The sequence below is a fragment of the Haplochromis burtoni genome, unplaced genomic scaffold, assembly GCF_018398535.1.
Source record: "Haplochromis burtoni strain Fernald_Lab_line unplaced genomic scaffold, NCSU_Asbu1 Contig_1184, whole genome shotgun sequence".
Lineage (NCBI taxonomy): Eukaryota > Metazoa > Chordata > Actinopteri > Cichliformes > Cichlidae > Haplochromis > Haplochromis burtoni.
This window is the reverse complement of record NW_024583545.1, coordinates 13,606-21,640: the sequence shown is the minus strand read 5'-3', so window position 1 is coordinate 21,640 and position 8,035 is coordinate 13,606.

Genomic DNA, 8,035 nt, shown 5'->3' with positions numbered 1-8,035 from the left:
GGATTTAACTAAGAAGGGGTCTAGTACAGTTCTTCGAACATAGTTACGATGAGTGTATATTGTTGTTATTCTGGCTCTCTGAGGATATGTCTGCTCTAAGTGATTCACCTTAACCATTATATACACATGACACCTATAAACGACCACTACCTTTTTACTTGATTTCGACAGAATAGAATTAGCAACTACTGACCATAGTATCATTTTTATTTTTTAACCTCCAAGTACAAAATGATTAAGACACCTGGAATCAATTGGCCTCAGAGAATTCTGTCTTACTATTTCTAAGTACCTGCAATCCTTCAGTGAAAAGTAAGTGAGGTTTTGTAATGTATTAATTCAGCAACTAGAACTACTGACTCCCACATGCCAAACGCTATATGCTATTCGCGTGTCTTTGTCTTTAGAATGCAGGGCCTCTTCTCCACGAACCAGGTGAGAGAGCGACACAGATTGGATCCAGTGGTTGCGCCTCAAATCCAGCTTTTGAGCCTTGTCTATTCACTGTAAGTGTGCGATGTGGCGTGGGTAGGAACTGACAAGGTGCTTTCACATATTGATTCACAGTGTGAATAGGCATCTTGTGCACGACCAAAAGGTTGTGGATACAGACTGATGTAACTTTTCTTAAGGATGCAATTGGCAGAAGCTCAAGGGAGCACGTCAAACAGAATGCATCATTCTTCAACACGTAGACTCATCACACTGGACGACATAATCGTCAAAGTTACTGCAGCCTTATTAGAAAATTCGATGGGAAAGGTGACCTACTTCCCCACAAGCAGGCGAATTAATTTTAAGCTCAGCCCATCTGACCAGCGTCAATGCTCACACAGGTGGCACTTCTCACTCAAAACTGAGTCACAGCCCTCTAGGTTTACGACACAGTGTGGTGGGTCATCATCCAGCCGATTTCAACCACTGTCAGGCGTGTTTACATATGTATACACAGTCTTCACTAGAGTACAAAGGTCTTGTCCCACACAGACAGCTAGAGAAACCATACAACGTGCATGCACCAGTGCTGACAGAAGCTTTCTGGCTCACTGCTGCAAACTACCTGTTCGGTCAATATCTGCATTGCAGACTGCTATCCTGCATCATTTTTGAAGCGTGATAACATCTCGAGCAAAGGAAAAGGTCTTTTGTCCACGGGAGATCGCCTGCTGTTGACATAGAGCTTCAAGTAATGCGTGGCTCTCAGTATTTCTTATACTCTCGCAAGACATCAGCTGTACGATTGTTTTTGGTTGATGTCAATCCATGTGCTGAGTTTCGGACCGGCTTCATCTTCGATCTACTCGTCACAATAAGCTTATTTCAGGGTAGACGCAATGATGATCCGAGACCAAAACAGTACATTCAAAGGTCTTCATTATACTCTTGCCATGCATCCATCCACTCTAAGTGCCCTTAACTATCATCTCTGCACCAAAACCGACCCTGAGTTCAAAATATATGTCGCAGACATAAACCGGTCCCGAGTGGACTAAATATAGCGTTCATTAATGACTAGCACATGTGGGACGCATCCACAACAAAGTTGCGTGAACATGACTAGAGAAGAACCTCTACCGAGAGTCAGGCTTTACTTACCCCACCATCAGTTACATAGGACACTGGTATATACCGCGTCTGTAAACGATAAGTCGATCGTGCTAATGTCGTAATATTCTTCCTGGGAGGTTTGCGTGCCATGTCCACTATATAGACATAGCTTACATCATATTACTGACCCTTTGTTAACTGGCTATGGTGATTTTACCAGCGTTTCTGAGTATATTTACCAGACGTCAAGTGAGCTATGCCATGCCACTATACATACAGACATTTCACCATCTAACTCAGGACACCTCCTCCCTGGAGGATAAGGAGTGCCAGTTCTTCATAGTTGTCGCTTAGGAATAGGCCTTGATGGGTTGGAACAACAAATCATACTGGTTCGTAGCTATCGTGATATTTGTTTGCTAATAAGGTGGTAAGTCAGTGAGTCGCACCATCGAGGGTTCTAGACCCCGAGCCAAACGAAATCTGGCATATCTTTGTTACAAAAATAAAGCTTTTTGTGACTCTTAACCATTCAGGGAGGGCATGTAGCATTCCCGTTTAGCTGAGGTAATAGCTTAAATATTCTGTTATCGTACGAGATGGGCTCTCCCAAATGGGTGCTTTGTATTACTCTTCTTGGTTTGGCTTAAACAATACATTATATCACTGTACAGTTTGCTAATTAATTTAAGATCGAGCGCTGTCACTCGTTCAAGTAAAGTTTTAAACTAGGTTATGTTTTTTTAAAACAATGTATTTTATTTTCTCTTTATATAAAATTATTAATTTGTTTTAATTACTTTCAAATTCTCAGTTGCCTGAATGGGCTGTCAGTATGCCCTATTAATATTCCTTAATATCAAAGTTTTATCTCCCAGACTACGTTTCATTAGAGCAAGAGATGCTTTGGACCACAGCGTGGGATATAAAGTGTGCCACGAAAAAGGTGGCGTGCACTCTTCTAGTTAGAGAATGGCGTAAGCACTGGTACGATGAGTGAAAGAGTATATACACAATAAAACGTTCGCTTATTGGAAGAGAACCAAAGATTAGATGAACATAGAAATTTGGCCTATCCCTTCTCTCTCTCCTCTCCCTGGGGCAGGGATAGCTCAGTAGGTCAAATTCTTATGACCATTGATTAGCAAACCCGGGTTAATAGCCATGAGTACCATTCACAGAGTAAAGATTTGCATAATGATTATGAAGGAACTTGTTTTACTGTTACAATGTTCAAAAACATTTACTAAATTATCTCCTCTGTGCAAACATCAGCCTAATCATGCAGGACTGAAATCATTGCCATCTCTGGATCACAGTGAATCTGAAGAGACAGAAAGATCCTCTTCTGGTTTCAGGGTCAGACTTAAACCCTTGAGATCAGACTCCAGAGTTCAGGTAGAGTCTCCTGATCTGATGAGGCAGCTATGAATGAAAACGTGCCTCGTTACATTTTAAGCTTTCTAAACTGTTCTACTGTAGTGTTCATGTTGAGTGGTTAGCTTTGTTCCAGCAGTTGAATCAAAAAATCTGTTTCCTGTTATCATGTTTTTAATGAATGCATCGATCCATGTTTTCTGCAGTTTTTTTTCAGCTTGTTTGTGATATGAGATCCTGCAACAGTTAAACCAAAATTTTACATGTTAAATAAAGAAATGGTTTACTGACAAAGAGTTTGAGCTGTGATGTCATTTCCTGTATGTCAGAGCAACACCTGAAGTTACCAATGTTTAAAGTCATAGTCAAATTATGTGTCAGCATGACCTTGTGAAAACTGCTTGGCGCTGCTTCACTATGTTATCTGCTAACTGTTAGGGCGTAGAAGGACGAAACTCCCAGGATGACCAGTGCCAGGACCTTCCTGATGCAGAGAGTTGTGTGTGGGGGGATAAAGGAGAAGCTGAGGCATCCCAAGGTTAAAGCTGGCATAACTGAACTTTAATGTTTGATGTGTGTTGTGGTTCTCCTGCGCACAGTAATTAATAGCTTGAACACAGCAGAGCTTGATATAAAGACCTGGGTGACAACTAGCTTTCTGCTGCTGATTATACTTGGCCCTAAAATACCTAGAAATGTGGTATCTAACCAGATACTTGCTCTGGATGCCATTACCTTGGCCTCCAGTCACACCTTGGAGTAATATTTGACCAGGACATTAACCAAATATTTAGGTCTGTGTGATGGACCGAGTTGAAAAAGCAGGAGTCACAAGAATTATTAGAAAAACAGGGTTTTCATTCATTTAACCCAAAAATTATGTTTACAAAAGTAATTAATGTTGAGCTCATAAAAAAGGTCAAAGAAACAAAACTGAACTGAGGCAAAGAACTGCGAACTTAACAAACCAAATGACTGCACAAAGAAATATAACTGACCTAAACATGAAATGGCACAGAAGGTCCATCTGCTGTATATCACTGGGAAAGAAAAGAAAGAGCTAATTTCACACAGAGATGGAGAAAGATAATAAAGACAGGAGAGGAAGAAGAGAGGTGAGATTTAAGGGTAAGGACTGCTTATATAAAGCGTACAGGTAAGAGTCGGTGAAGGTTCTCAGCCATCCAGGTCATCGTAGTCTAAGGAGCTTGGAAAGAAAAGCGTCTGGACTTCCTTAAGTTGCTTGAAGATGCTTCACCTCTCATCCGAGAAGCTTCTTCAGTTCTCAAGAAGCTCATTACAAAGACGGCAGCTGCAGAGAGTGACTGTACAGTAGAGCGACACAAGAGGGCGCCATTACACAAGCTTACTGCTCACAAGCAGCCAAGCACAGCAGCAACTACGGTATACAACTGGAGTAAGGTGGAAATTAACAAAGGACAGTGTTAAAAGTAGAATGAGAGTGGTGTAAGGCAAGTTGAAAGATCCACAATAAGTTTCTATAACATGTTCATCAAAGGTAACTTAATTTCTGCTGTACTTCAAAGTGATGCTTTGTAGTTTAGGGAAGAGTTCTGTGTGCTTGTTTAAGGTCGAACTATGAGTGAAGTTTGCAGGGTTCTTTCAGTACAAACGCATCTGCATTAAGAGTGAATGTCATTACAGCTAAAGTATATGCAACAGTAACCCCAGAGTAATACTTAAGGATTTTGAAATCTAAACACAGACCATTAAATGACATTTAACTAGACTCACAAGACGGTTGACAAAGATCTCCAAGAGCACTATGCTGTACCACTTACTGCAGTGGAAGAAGATGATGCTGAGCAAATTACAGAACTACAGACTGCTCATAAAAGCGAAAGAGTATGAACACTAACCGAAAAGGCTAAAGAGCTTTAAGAGAAGGACTTAAACATATTGTGGGTCCAGTGGCGAACACCTTGTATGTAATGTAAATGCGTGGGGGGAGGTACAGTATGAGGTCATTGAAAATTAGTTCGGATTTATGTTCTTCACAGAAAATAAGCCAAAGCCAATGAATTTCAGGTTGAAAAAATAATTAATTGTTTAATTTTTCTTTTGAGAAAAACTGAAAACGGGTCTCACAGACCCGAACACCATACAAGGGTTAAAACATGTACCTCGCTCCGCATTCCAAGGGCTGCAAATTGTTAATTTCGCTAGAGTCCGGTATCACGCTGCTTCACGCTTCATTGAGAGCTGCCTACTGGGACATGTGCGCCACAAAACCGGTCTGAGCTGGAAGTGCAGCTTGCCGCTAACTAAACAACAGAGCCCTCTACTGGACACTACGCGTAGCTGTTCAGGCTTAGATCAATAAACAAAACTGGACCTTTACATCCCTGGTGAGGAGGCGGGACACAGCGGAGAATGTAACAGTAATGGTGGGTCAACGGAGCTCGTATTTGTTGCTCTGGATCTTTCTGACGATTGTAGATGGAGGTGAGTGAGATGTTTGCTGTCAGTTGATCAGAACGTTTGTAAAAAAAAAACATTTTGGGGAACTTGGTCGAAACTTTTCACTGTATTCAGTTTTCACGCTTTGGCTCTGCGACTGGACTTCTTTCCACTTCTTTCGACGTTTCGTGAAGGCATTTACTGCTCCCTCGTGACAAGGCGGGGTTTGTTCATTTATCTATTTATTTATTATCCCTGCTGGAACTGAACCAACGAACTTTTGCTTAGAAGTAACGAAAATAAAGATCTACAATAAGCATCTTAACAGAGTACAGGCTGTAATAAGAAGCTTGACGTCTGTGTTCTTCAAAAGACGCATAAACCTTTTAGTTAAAAACATTAAAAATCAGGAAACAAACTCAGCCCGACTACACGGGATTTCCTGCGACGGAGGGAAAGCCCTGAGAATCTCAGCAGGCTGAACAAAAATCTAAACGTAGACATGATGTCGCAGGCAGGATTTGGGTAAAGCGTCGTATTTATCAGTGGGTCTGGAAATGCTTTTAAAGCGGAGAAGTTAACGGTCGGGCTGGGTGGGAGACGTCCTCTTCCTGAGCGACTACAATGGGACAGCAGCAAAAGCACATCTCGGCTTTTATTCGTAGCCAAAGCCAGTTACACGAGTCTGGACGGCACATCAGTGAATGGGCTCCATAGTTAACTTTGATTATTAGAGGAAACTGTAGTTTGGTTATTGGGGCTTAGAGCAGAGGAGACATGCATCACTGTGCCTGTTAATCATGTAAATATAATCAGTAACTGAAATCTCCGAACACTGAAGTCCTTATGTCTGAATATTTGCGAAGATCAAGTATCAATGTTACTTCCTTTTTCCCTTCCTCTTCTGAAAACCTCATTCTAAGTACTTTAAACATTTCAGTTTGCTTTCCAATCAGTCCGCCCGCTTTCACTTACAAAATATTAAATTCTAAACAGAAGTCTAAATTCTGTCATTTAGGTTGTAAAAATACAGCATATCGAAACACAACATAGCTAAAGATCTACAATAATTAAAAGAGTACAGGCTGTAATAATAAGCTCACACTCAGGGTTAGACACAATGTTAATAATGTCTGAGACCTACAGTCAAAAACTAAGAATCCCATCACTCAAAATCTGTTTCACTTAGTGAACTGAACCAAAAGTAAGAGCAGATTTCAAACAAGAGAAGTCCGATAAATCACAGCCGACTGTCCAACATGAATACAAATGTAATAGCCTGCACACACTCATCACCAGCAGGTACATCTTGTTGCGTCCTCTTGTCTTCAGAGCTGCCTTCATCCTTCATTACAAAGACGCAGCTATTTTCTGGAAACCCTCCTCTGAGATTCTGGTCCACGTTGACTTGATAGCTTCTCACAGCTGCTGGAGATTTGTCAGATCCGTGATGTGAATCTGCCGTTCCACCACATCTCATAGTTGCTTTATTGGCTGTCGTTTTATAGCAGTGAACTCACAGCCATTTTCAAGAAGAGAGCGTGCTCTCCTCCTGCCTGGGTGTTTGGAGCTAGATGTGCAGGGGCCACGACTGAGAACAAGCTGCTCAGAGGGTAATTAACGCTGCCCAAAAATCACTGACTTCCCTCTGTGACCCCTGGAGGCCATGGCCAGATCCTCCTGTGTCAGAAAAAGCAGGACTATCTCAGGTGACCTCTCGCACCCCGTCCACCACCTGTTTGACTGCTGCCCTCTGGTCAGTGCCTCGGGTAAATCTCCCACTATTTAAACCCTAGTGGGAGTTGTCCATTAAGACAGAAATAATGGCTGTCCAACACAATTTTTAAGCTCTCCTCTAGTAACAGTACGAAGTTACAACATGTAACCTTTGCAGGAAGAAGTGCTGCAGCTGTTACGTATACAGTGCTGTGTAAAAGTTTTGAGCCACCACTCATGTTTTTATAATTCACTAGAAAAATTGAGGAATTTGCAAACATTCATGGAAATACAGCATATAGGGCAAAATCGGCATTTACACAACTGTAACATGCTTGAAAGTCAACTTTTGGTTTGACCATATTTATTCTTCAACACAGCCTGAACTCTTAGGCAAGTTTATTTCTAATATTTTAAAGTTAGATGTTCTTATGTTTCAGGTACATGGGCCAGACGTGGCTGTCAAAAAGGCCAGGTGGGTCAGATACTAATAGTTGTCCTATGGACAGATTCCCCCACCTGAGCTGTAGATCTCTGCAGCTTGTCCAGAGTCACCATGGGCCTCTTGGCTGCATTTCTGATCAGCATGCTCCTTGTTCAGCCTGTGAGTTTAGGTGGACGGCCTTGTCTTGGTAGGTTTACAGTTGTGCCATACTCCTTCCATTTCTGAATGATGGCTTGAACAGTGCTCCGTGGGATGTTCAAGGCTTGGGAAATCTTTTTGTAGCCTAAGCCTGCTTTAAATTTCTCAGTAACTTTATCCCTGACCTGTCTGGCTGTGTTCTTTGGACTTCATGGTGTTGTTGCTCCCAATATTCTCTTAGACAACCTCTGAGGCCGTCACAGAGCAGCTGTATTTGTACTGACATTAGATTACACACAGGTGCACTCTTTTAGTCATTAGCACTCATCAGGCAACGTCTATGGCAACTGACTGCACTCAGACCAAAGGGGGCTGAATAATTACGCACAA